Raw genomic sequence first — 11,911 nt, 5'->3', positions numbered from 1 at the left:
CCAAGGAAAATTATTCTTCAAATAAAATATTCTACTCAATATAGTATATGATGTACACCTAAATTAGAAGTCATAGTAGCTCTCCTCAAAGTTTTCTTCTATGTAAATATCTCTTTCAATGAGAATATATTTTTTTAAAATTTTATTTGTGCATGCATCTTTTTTAAAAATTCTGTTATGGCCATGCTAGATTCTAAAAATAAAAAACTATTAAAAAATAGCCAATGCGCTCAAAGCATATATGTTCTGGTAGGCATAAAGGCAAAGCAGATCTTCATGAGTACAAATAGAGTATGCAGTGGGAGCAAACAAAAGTGGACCTGCAGTCTGCTGCCATGATTTCTTGATTCATAGAGTAAAGACAGAATTTGTATTGAGATGAGAAACAAATGTTCGCTAAGTGAAAAAGTGGTGCAAATCTTCTCCAGGAAGAGAAGACGTATATGCAATGGGAGAGGTGGGAGAAAGCTAGGTCTGTGCAAAATGGCTGAAGCGTCAGGTATGAGTCTAGAAAAATCGTGAGAACTTCTAGGTAATGAGTTTTGGTGTTATCACTTTGAGAAGAGGATAATACCTCAAGAATACTGAGGAAACAGATCTTTAAGGTAGGATCATCTAGAAGGTAGGAAGAAACATAGCAAAGACATTGCTTTTTAGGAAACATATGATGATGTTATCTCATAGACACTGGGGAGTCACTGACTGATATTAAGAAATAGAAGGGTATATTTCGATGTGTGTTCTAGAATGGGAAATTTGCAAGAAATATCTATAATGGAGTGTAGAGTTTTAAAACTGATAGAAGTGAAATAAAGAATATGGTTCAGCCAAGGGTTGAATCATGTGTCCAATTAGCATAGTAGGAATAGTAGATTGGGAGACAGCAAAGAGATAGAAAAGACAAGGTTTTGTCACTGACTCTATACACAAGTAAGAAAAGATAAAGAACCATGCTTATTGGTGCATTTTTTTACTTGGGTAACTATAATGAAAAGGAAAAAAGTGAAGAAGATGAGTCTATCTAAGGATATGTTAAGTTTAAATTTTCTTGAGGATGTGATATGGATACAGAGGTTTAACCTTCTTAGGAAATGCCAAACCTAGAGGTATAGATTTGAGATGGAACAGTCGTTAGATATTTTTATTATTATTTTTTTTTTTTAGGTGAGGCCGCCCTTAGTTGAGCTCACAGATTGCAAGGACCTTGTCAGCTTACAATCCCTTATTTTTAGGCCTACAGCCCCTGGTCTTCCTAGGTGGTCTCCCATCCAAGTACTAACCAGGCCCGACCCTGCTTAGCTTCCGAGATCAGACGGGATCAGGCTTGCTCAGGGTAGCATGGCCAGAGACTGGAACGGCCTTTAGATATTAAGTGAAGTTTTGGTGTATCACTTTGAGAAGAGGATAATACCTCAAGAATACTGAGGAAACAGATCTTTAAGGGAAGAAAAGATAAAACAAAAGAGTGGATTCTAGAAACACGATTTACTACTAAAATTTCTGGTCACTCGTTTTCAAATAGAAATGATGGTTTGGTGGAGAATTCAAATCAAAGGAAAACTAAGGAGATTTCTGTATAATCTGGTACTGGGTGGCTCTCTGGTGACTAATGGGAGTAGTTTCAAAGAAATAATGGTGGAGGATAAGTGTAAACAGGTGGAGAAAATGAAAGTAGAAGGATCCTTCTAAAAGCTTACCTAAAATTTAAAGGCAGAAAGATGAACTGTTGGCTGGAAAAGAATTTCCATTTTCAACAGATTGTGACCTGCCTCTTGAAAGGGCACTGCCCAGAAGACAATGCAATATTTCACATGCATCTCAGTACAAGAAGCAGACTATATGGAAGAAGTATCTCTAGTCAAAGCAGCCTTCCTTTCTGTTTCCATCCACAATTCATCATTTTCCATTCTCTCAATCTCACATTCTAGAGCTCGAAAACCACTCTCCAGAGACAGCTACTAAGCTATTGGGAAATAAACTGGAAGATGAAACGTAAAATAGTCTTTTAGCTTTTATTTAAAACAGCTTTTTCCCAGAATTGTTTGAGTATATGGCCATTTTCTCACGAGAACCTTGCTAATTAATGGTCTAGGAAACATTCTTTGAAAAATTTTAGTCTACACACAATAAATGATACCTTACATAAACAGAAATTTGGTATGCAAAAATGATAAAATGATATTAAATATTTATCTTCTTGCCTATGTTTATTTTAACACCTTTCACTTGGAAAAGGTAAACATTTCTCCTTTCAGCAGTAATTCTCAGAGCCTTTACCATCTGACTACATATGAGTAATTGGTTCATATACCATCCTCCACCAGAAATTCACAAACTAATTTGACCACTGTATTATGTTATTTGTTTACTAGATTATACTTGTTGCTACAGTTTAGGCTCTTGTGGCACTAGACTGTACTTGTTGTTACAGTTTAGGCTCTTGGGGAATTATAATAGGAAATATGGAGAGCCTACTGTACACTGGACTCTATACTAACCACTTTTCATATGTCACAGTTTATTTATTCTTCCTAAGAACACTATGAATTATACCCTATTGTTATGCCCGTTTTGTGGTTATGAATCTAAAAGGTTAATTCATCTGCATAATGCCAACTACATAGACTGGAGCCAGAGAGACCTGACTCAGAAGCTCATGTATTTAATTATGATTCTTTACCACCTCTTGTGTGTTCATCCTGATAGATGCCGAAAAGTTGTTCAATAAATGCTAATTCCCAAAATAACTGATTTGCTCCATCATGATCATTTTTTTGCTCATTTTTAGCCTCAGAAGAAAGTCAATTAGCTCAGACTTCCGATACTTTCTTAAGGTCTGAGCATTACTACAAAATCACTTAGAAATTGAACTGACAGAGAAATTTTTGTTAAATGGGTGTCCCACTTGTCAAGAAATGACTTTGGATACAGTACAAAGTTTTTATGGTTTCCTTAACTCTTTTGCATTACCTAAATTCAATTTCGCATTGACAAAGTATTCCAGATAGTACTTTCTAAAAGGAATATTACATATGCGGTCTTGTTAAAACCACTTGGCCTTCAGTTTTCTATGTCCCTGTAAAGAAAACCATAACCTGTAGGATGACTGCTGATTGAGTTAGATGGCTGTGGAATTCCACAATAATCCTGTTATTCTTACTCCACAAGACATTCCTCTGCAGTACGCTGTACCTGTATATTATTCTTACAATGCAAAATCCTATTAAAGCCAATGGTGCATATATCCATTTCATTTCAATGTGACTTTGTATAATAAAAATAAAATACAGTGAGGAGAATACATAATGAGTTGCCTGCCAAAACTGTTCAAAGTACAATTAAATAACTGAGGATGTGAGAAATTACCTTAGTACAAAGGATGTATCCACAAAGAGATTACTGTTAATTTAGGGTATGCCACAAATTATACACAATCACTGAAGACTTTCTTAGTCCGCAAAGCATCAAAATACCCGCAGGGGTGATTAATAATGTTCCCCTTCTTGGAAGAAAAATGTCAAAACACACTATCCATTTTCTTTCAGTTTCTTGACAATTACTGCACCCCTAAGTAACAAAATCTATGAAATATGTCTCATGAGCTATATTTAATTTTTAAAAAATAAAATAGATTCTCCTTTACATTGCAATCAACAGTGTAGTAATTAACTAAGTATATTTTTAGTGGTTTTAGAACATTTTCGTATTATTTCACTAATTTTTCCTCTGAGCCCATAGAATAAAAAACATTTTAATATTAAAATTTCATTTTTTCTTGACTTTCAGTTACTTCCAATGAATGTATTCTATTGAAAGGAGGGGTGATAGTTTACACAGAAGTACTGAAATCCATTATGTGTCAAATTGCCTAAAGGTGAAAGAATTAAGAATTATTAATTAGTAGTTACAAAATAGTCACGGGGTTATAAAGTACAACATAGGGAATATAGTCAATAATATTGTGATAACTATGTATAGTGAGAGCTGGGGACCAGACTAATCGAAGGGAACACCTTGTAAGTTATATAAAGGTGTAACTATGCTTTATATTTGAATAATATTAAATGTTAACTGTAATTGAAAAACTTAAAAAATTAATTGTTCAATAAAGCAAACTTCGATCTTGAAAAAAAAAATCTATCAAGTATCAGTTACATATCCTACCACACGATGTTCCTTTAAAGAGATCCAGTTTCTAGGTCAATATATTTCCAACCCATGCCTCTCACATTAAATTCCTCACAACGATTCTGTGGCACTTGTTATTCATTAATTATCTTCTTAAACATCACGTTTATTTGAAAGAACTTGGGCTCTGAGGTCAGAAACTTGGGTCATAATCCCACTTTGGGCATTTTTTATGTTACCTGATCTTATGTAATTTATTACCTCTAAGCCTTATCATCCTCATATATACAAAGTTGTTAATGTTTATCTCACAAGCTATTTGTTAAGATATTGGTTTTTAAAAATGTATGTAAAACATTTGTCATAGTAGGACCTCAGTAAGTATCAGTTACCTTTCCTGTCTACAATTTGCAAATATTAAATAGCTCTTTTGTTATATTGTATTTCCTCATTAAACAATAAACCTGTTGACTTTCAGGACTATTCATATTTCTTTTACATCTTATCTGTCTTGCTGGACATCTTAGACATCTTAGCTTCAGCTACTTCATCATTCTTGGGTAGTATGATATTAAGATATAATAAGAAATATAGATTTGGTCTTCATCTTTGGTTTCTGGCACAGAGCCCCTAAAGCCCTTGGAATTTCTTGAGTATTAGGAGTGAGAGGACTGTACTGTTATTCATAATAATCACCTTTCAATCACATCTGAATTTATGCTAATGAAGTGACTCTCTCTTGGCCAATGGGGCTGCTTTAAAGAGAAACCATTCATGTGATTAGAAGGTTGGACTTTCAACACCACCTCTCTCTGACCTCCGGAAAGTGAAGAGGAGCTGGAGGTTGAGTTTAATCACCAATGGCAAATGATTTAATCAAATGTGTCTCTGTAATGGAACCTCCCCTAAATGACTGAGTATGGAGGGCTTCCAGGTTGGTGAAAACTCTACACATCAGGAGGGTGGCACAACCCAAACTCCATGGGGACAGAAGCTCCTGCACTCAGCCACTTCAGGACCTCTCTCTATATACCTCTGCATCAGGCTCTTCATTTGTATCTTGTGCAATATCATGTCTAATAAACCAGTAATAGTGAGTAAAGCCTTACCCTGAGTTCTGTGAGTCATTTTATCAAATTATTGAATCTATGAAGGGGGTTGTGGGAATGCCTCAGTTGGTCAGAAGTACAGGTGACAACTGACCACTTGGGACTTGGGTTTGACATACGAAGTTGGAGGCAGTGTTATGGGACCAAGCCCTTAACCTGTGGGGTGTCAATTAACTCTAGGTAATATCAGAATTAATTACATTGTAAGGCATCCTATTGATGCCCTCCAAAAACTGGAGAATTGCTTACTGTAAAAAACACACACACATTTGGTGTCAAAAGTGAAGAGAAACAGTTTTTTTTTTCTTTTTGATAGTCTTTTTTCTCTATATTCTGGCTCAAGCTGTTTCTTCATCCCACCAAAATCTTGGTAGTCTTTTAAAATGCAGGTGACATATTACTACTTACATAAAACTTTCAATAACCTCCTACTCTGTTGTAAGATTTTCTCCCTTTGAACTCAGAGAAATGAGTTAATATAATAGAAAAGTTTAGGTAAAATCTGTAGATCTAAAAATAAATCAGATCTAGTCATCCCTGTCTTCTTATAACTTACAGTCTAGCCGGAACTGTATATTTATGAGGAGAGAGGTAGATATGTATGTATGTGGTAGGTCATGATGTCTTCTGCATCTCCTGTCCACCCACACATTCACAGAGTAAGTTCTCCATAACTGTTAAGATTTAGAGATTTTACTCGGAATAGCCAAACACTCTTTAAAAAGAGAATAGCATTGTACTTGCATATTCCTATTCACTGCAAAGCTAGAATAATCAAGACAGCATGGTGCCGGAATGAAGAGAGACATATAGATCAATGGAATAGAACTGAGAGTCCAGAAACAAACCTTTATATTTATGGTCAATTGATTTTCAACAAGGATGCCAAGGCAATCGAATGAGGGATGAGCAATGTTTTCAACAAATGGTGCTAGGACAACTAGATATCCACATACAAAAAAAAAAAATGAAGTCCTCTACCATACATAAAAAATTAATTGAAAATGGTTCATAAAAAGTAAAAGCTAAAACTATAAAATTATTAAAAGAGAACATAAGAGTGAATTTTTGTGGTCTTAGGCACAGCCTTCTTATCTATAACAATAAAAGTACAAGTGAAAGAAAAAAATAGACTTCATTATAGTTAAAAATTCTTGTACTTCAAAAGACACTACAAAGAAAGTGAAATAATGACCTACAAAGTATGAGATAATATTTGAAAATCAAAGATCTGATAAGGGTCTAGTGTATAAGTTATATAAAAAGAACTTTACAACAAAAAGAAAAATACTCAATTTTAAAATGAGCAAAGGATATAAATAAAAATTTCTCCAAAGAAGATATACAAATGCTAGCAAGTATGTGAAAAGATGCTGAACATCATTACTCATTAGGAAAATGTAAACCAAAACTATAAGTTATTACTGCATGACCATAGGTTGGCTATAACCAAAATGATGGAAAGTGACAAATGTTGTCTAGGATATGGAAGAATTGGAACCATCACACATAGCTGGGGAGAATGCAAAATGGTGCAGCTACTATGGAAAAGTGTTTGATAGTCCCTTGCTAAGCTAAACATAAAATTCTATGACCTAGTAATTCTGTATCTAGTATATACCCAAAAGACACGAAAACAGGTATTCAAACAAAAACTTGTACTGAAATGTTTATAGCAGTACTATTCATAATATTTGAAAAATGTAAACAGCCTAAACGTTTATAAACTGATGAATGGATAAACAAAAAGTGGTATATCCATTCAATGGAATATTACTTAGGCATGAAAAGAAATGAAAAACGAATGTATGCTACAACTTGCATAAACATTAAAAATAGTATGCTAATTAATAGAATACAGTCACACAAGATCACCTATTGTACGATTTCATTTGTAAAAATATAAAGACAAAAGACAGATTCGTAGTTTTCACAGTCTGGGCAGAGGAGAGGGCTTCAGGGAAATCAAGAAGTACAATGTGTTAGACACACTTCCCGGTCTGAGAGAATAGTTCCCACAAGAGTGACCTTAAAATTCAGATACCAGTTTCAAATTTGGGGATAGGGGCGGGTCTCAGGACCACCTTCACTTCAGAATACCTACAAATTTGGAGGTTCCCACTACCACCCTCAAGTTTGATAATTTGCTAAAATGAATCACAGAACTCTGAAAACACTATACTTATGATTATAGTTGTATTGTAACAAAGGGAAATACATTAATATCAGCTAAAGGAAGAGATGAAAATGGCAAAGTATGGGACTGGTCCAAACGTGAAACTCTCCATCATTCTCTCCTTGGACTCCTGGATGGTCTTACCTCCTTCTGGCTATGGTGTATGACAAGACTCAAAGACTGTTGCTACCCAGGGGAGCTCGCCCAAGCTTTCGGTGCCTAAAGTTTTTATTGTGGCTTGATCTCATACTGACTGCATGGCTGACTTTCACTCTCCAGACCCAGAAGTTTCAGGCTAATACTCTGAGTCTCTAGTTCCCCTGGAAGTTGGAAATGATATGGCATATCCAAATTCCCCATCATAAATCACGTTGATAGACTGTCCAGTGGTCAAAGTCCCCAGGCAGACACTCCTATCAAGGAGAGCATGATAGGGGCCTAGAAGTCATCTCCCAGTTGCTGAGGGGAAAAGCCAGACTTTTTTGGATAAAGTTAATTTGTCACTGTTTATCAGTATGGAAGTTTCTCTTTGGGGTGATAAAAATGCTCTTAAATTGACTTTAGTGATTGATGGTTGCATAAAGCAGTGAATAAAAACCATGAAATTTTACACAATATGGGGAAAATGTATGTTATGTGAATTACATCTCAATGAAACTGTTAAAAAAGATTAAGAAATTTTGGTTGGAGTGGTCTTCCCTAATTTGCTGACGGTGCTACATTTTTAAAGTTTTTATTACTCCAGTTTGCATTTTAAGTATTTAGGCTTTTATGATCATCAGCAATACTCTGTAAATGTTTTCTTTTTTGCATCTCCCTAGCTCAAAATATAGCTTCATTTCTACACACAGAAAAAAAATAATTGCCAACTTATTTTCCTAATGTTCTCCTTTATCTAAGGGCTGAACAGTTTCTTGGGGGGCCTTAAAAAAAAAAAAAACTGTGCTTATTCCCTACAATAAGAAACTCATTCAAAGGTGATCTTGAAAGGTGGCACAGAGTGGGCCTTTGATAGATAGGAAACTTTAAGTGCTTCAGCAAAGGAGTTTGTCAATGAGCTCCAAATTGAAGATGAGCAGTTGAACTTCAAGTTCAATCACACTGCAGTAACTATTGCTATGACAATAAAACCTACGTATTAGGGAGAAAGGGGAGAAAAAGCAGGGGTGAGGGGTGGGGGAGTGCGGAATGTCTCATACAGTCTAAAATAACCTTAACCATAGCATGCTGGCTAAAGCTTAGATTCAGGGAAGTAGAAGTAAATACAAAATCTTAAAGATAGAAACAGTCTCTCTGTAGCTTGCATGAATCTATCGATGGAAATGAACTGTTGGTAAGATTTCCCAGGGATGGGAAAGAAGGGAATAACCTTTAAAAGCATTCACCCTATGTCCTGAACATAGCAGAATGGAGAGACTGGGTGCCTAGGATTCCTGTTTGGTACCATGTTGGCTGTGGTTTGAATCTCAGCTGTTTCACTTTCAGTGTGACTTTGGGAAATTCACTGAATATTTTTAAGCCTTAAGTCCAATACCTGCAAATTGAACATAATAAAAGCATACTTCCCAGGTGCTTCATTGGATACAACTAAGGGAGATAGTATATGAAATATATGTATCATCTTATAAATGCAACATATGGATATATTGATAGTATATTGGTACATACTATCATCAGTAGCAAAACCATCTCATGCAATAATCTCATCATGTTACGTATTAGTTCTATTTTGCCAAAGGGGGAAGTAGGCATGAAAACTTGGAGAAAGGCTTATGCCACAATGTAACAAAAACAAAAATAACAATTTAATTTCATTTAGAAAACTTTCTAGATTTTAATATTTTTGTATATATACCTTCGAATCAAGCAAAACTTAAGATGTTGATAATGACCATATTTTTTTCCATTTCAAATGACTTTTATAAGTCCCTAACATGAAACAAGAAAAAAAATATATAATTTTTTTCATAGTTCTTCATTTGAACTCCTCTGTAGTTCTTTTTAGTAATAATCACAGAATTCGGATTCACCATATACTGAATTAAGTCACTGTGGCATTTAATAAATAAAGAAAGCCAATCAGACCAAGAATGTTTAGAGATGTTTTTTGTAACTTTGACTGTTGGATAATTCATTACAACAAAGACTAGTGAATGAGATTTTAATTATCTTCTGAAGAAAATTTTAATCAAGATAAAAGCTCCCTAAAATGTACTAATTTGACAGTTGATGACATAAGCAATTAACTATTCGCAACAACATCTACTGTTTTAGGTAAAATAATTCTATCAGCAAACAAAAGGTAATGTTGCAGTCTATTCATTCGAACCACACTGTGTTTCCACGGCACACTAGAAAATAAATAAGCTAAAAATGAGTCAGTGTTGGTTCTGATTTAATAGCATTAAATTTTAAAATGCCTTTGAATTGTTAAAAATGACAGGTTGAAGGGGTTGATAAAGCATTTAAATATTATGAATCTATCAATTAAATTTAATAACTAAAGAAGAAAAATAATTTCATCCCAGGTTATGTAAAAATAGCAATGATATTGCTTCAGAATTATTTTGTAATCAAGGCAGAATGACTGAATGCCTCTGTGTCAGAGCTCAAGGAAGGCTTATTGTAAACTATTTAGACTCATGTCGCTGTTGAATTTCATTTGCGTGTGTCTTATTCCTACAGTAAATTGAGGCAACTAGTACACATACATCAGAGTTGCTGAGATTTTCTGGTATAAGTTTTCCTATAAAATTGATACAATTCTTTGAAATGGTTACTGGGTAATTCTCTTTTTAAAAAAGGAAAGGAAAAGAGGGAGGGAAGAAGGAAGGAAGAGAGGGAGGGAAGTGAGGGAGTGAGGAAGGAAGGAAGGAAGGTGAGAGAGAGGAAATGAGGGAGGGAAGCTAGTTAGTTACTAGTTTGTTTTCATGTGAATGTTTTAACAGAACTAAATGAAACCATTTTGGAGGGCTCAGATGAAGAAATGCTTTCTGAAGTTTATCTTAGATATATGCCTAATAGTTTGTTTTCGCACACAGACACACACATGCACCGCCACACACAAACTCCTGAGAAACATAAATTATTACTAATTCCAGAGAAGAAAACAGTTAGGTGTATAGTTGAATTTGATTATGCTTATGTATTTGTAAGATATAAAGATGGGATTCAGAACTCTTCAAAGACTCAGCCAGTCATCTGGCTACTTCTGGTTTGGGAAGAAGAGCATTGATAGCTAATTAAGGTCAAAGCATCAGATGCATTTCTTTGTGCTTCTAAGGACGAGGAGAAACAAGAACAATTTGGGCGATGACCAGTGTGGCAGGATGAGTGTGAGGTAACATACACACATGTCCAGGCTTATAAACATCTCCCTGCTTGGGCCTCAGAGAACCCTCTGAGAGAGAGAAAGAAAGAAGCAATTCCTGGCTCCATCTCTAGCTCTGGGTATGAGTGCTAACATTTAAGCACATGCTGTCCCTAAGAATTAAGGGCAGACAGGTGATTCGTTGGTTTATCTCTCTTAATCTACAGAGGCCAAAAACGTCCCAAAGCCCCTTGTCTCCTTCTCCCCGCAAACCTCAAATCTATCTCTCCTTCAAATCACACATATGCCCATTCCCTCACAACTTGTCTTTGCTTACTTTATCTCTATCTGCTGGAAGAAAAGTATTAAGATTATTCTTATATAAGGAAGAATATAATCCAGAAGCATCATTCATAATTTTAATACATAATACATTGGAAAAGAAAAGAGCAGCCAAAAATGTGTCCTAATTTGTTGGTAGAATCTGGCAACCTCTGTCTCTTTCTCCCTTTACACACACACTTCAGAAGGTTTGTAGGTAGAATCAATTGCATTACCCACATCCTTCTGCTCACTGAGAAGTCTGCATAGTCCTCTATTATCCTGGCAGACTCTTACAACCAAGTGAATTACAATGGTGTGCTGAAATAATAGAAGTTAGTGTTTGAGTTGGTTTAAGATCCCTACAAAGCAAACATAGCTAAAAACACATATGGCCATTGATAGAATAATGGATAAAAAGATATGATATATATATATGTATATATGTATATTCATTACTCAGCAATGAATATTACTCATTGCTGAGTAATATTCCACTATATCTGTGTGTGTGTTTTTATATATATATATATAGTGGAATATTACTCAGCAATGAAAAAGAATGAAATCTTGCCATCTGTGACAATATGAATAAATCTACAGGGTATTCTCTTAAGTGAAATAAGTAAAACAGAGAAAGACAAATACTGGATGATTTCACTCATATGTGGAATCTTAAAAAAAATGAATAAATAAAACAAAAACAGAATCATAGATACAGAGAACAAATTGATGGTTGCCAGATGGCAGGGGGTGGGGGAGGGACAGGTGAAAAAGGTGAAGGGCAGTAAAAGGTAGAAATTTCTAGTTATAAAATCAATAAGTCTGAGGGATGTAACATAAAACACAGGGATAATAGTCAATAAT

General features: G+C 35.0%; 1 pseudogene; it reads right to left on the bottom strand.

Moving 5' to 3' along the window:
* Window positions 1-1,231: 1,231 nt before the first annotated feature.
* On the bottom strand, window positions 1,232-1,350 carry LOC120623139 (uncharacterized; annotated as a pseudogene).
* Window positions 1,351-11,911: the final 10,561 nt, after the last annotated feature.

Source organism: Pteropus medius, unplaced genomic scaffold (assembly GCF_902729225.1).
Source record: "Pteropus medius unplaced genomic scaffold, Ma_sr-lr_union100, whole genome shotgun sequence".
In the NCBI taxonomy this organism is placed as follows: domain Eukaryota; kingdom Metazoa; phylum Chordata; class Mammalia; order Chiroptera; family Pteropodidae; genus Pteropus; species Pteropus medius.
Note: the sequence above shows the minus strand (reverse complement) of the source record. Positions and strands in the feature narration are given on the sequence as shown.